Genomic DNA, 1,106 nt, shown 5'->3' with positions numbered 1-1,106 from the left:
CCGACATTTCTTCCCAGGGTTGTCGCGATCTTTCCGCCCAACTGGGTCCGTCTTTTCAATAAACTAAAGAGTTTCATTTCTATCAATCCCACTCTGACATTTATTACCAAAGGCATACTATACACAATTGGTAAAAAACGTTTACGATCAGATGGAATTAGAATACTTTCTACCAGAATTTAATCCAGATTTTTCGCTACCACCCCTTATAGATGCAACAAACAGCGACTTTATGATCATCCCCGACAGTAAACTTGCCGTCTTATTTTCCCTTTAATAGCAGGGGTGAGTTTCATTTTTTGACACCCGGTGTATTTGATTCCACCCTTGTAATAAACCCCAGGGGTTACCTCCACACAGTACTAAGACTCCCTACATGTCATAGTCATATCGACACCTCACTCTCTCACTCCCAGCGTGCTACCCCCTCAACCCATAGCTCGAAGGGTGCCTCGAGGTAATTTACTTTCGTATTTTCTTCTTCATGACAAGATCCCCCCACCCTATATCTTTCTTATATTTTTTCCTTCCTCGTACATCAAATATCTAACATTCCTGTCTTGTAGCTTCTTGTACCCACCACTGTATTAGATACTTCCATTCTGCTTATTGATCTTCTCCTCACACCAATTGATACCTGAAGAAACCCCAAGACACCGGTAACAAGATTCCTCCTCCTACATGTCATTTCTTGGTTTCTTGTCTGTTAATCCCATTAATTTAGCTTTGTAGCTGCTTTTCAGGTCGCTGGCTCCTTCAGATGACGTGAATGCACCACTATCATCAAAATAGATCCACCCGAATTAGGAAAGGTCAAGGTTCAACGTAAAATTAGCAATAGTGATGGTGATGGTGATGGTGATGATGGTAACTTGATTTAGAATTCTCTACATCAGCGCTTGGAAATTCCAGCTATTGTCGACATTAACCAAGTCAACCCCTTCTGAAGGTGTCCTGTCAACACGTCGGGGACAAAACTTATCCTAAGAAGCCTTTAAGAACACAAACACACACCAACAAATTTTTGGAGGGGTTATAAAAGTTTCGCATGCGCAGATAACGTAAAAACTGCCCGCCTCCAAGTTGCCGCCCCGTGTCGCAGCTTT

Source organism: Cotesia glomerata, linkage group LG7 (genome assembly GCF_020080835.1).
Source record: "Cotesia glomerata isolate CgM1 linkage group LG7, MPM_Cglom_v2.3, whole genome shotgun sequence".
NCBI classification, from domain to species: domain Eukaryota; kingdom Metazoa; phylum Arthropoda; class Insecta; order Hymenoptera; family Braconidae; genus Cotesia; species Cotesia glomerata.
The sequence above is the reverse complement of the archived record's forward strand: the minus strand, read 5'-3'. Positions refer to the sequence as shown.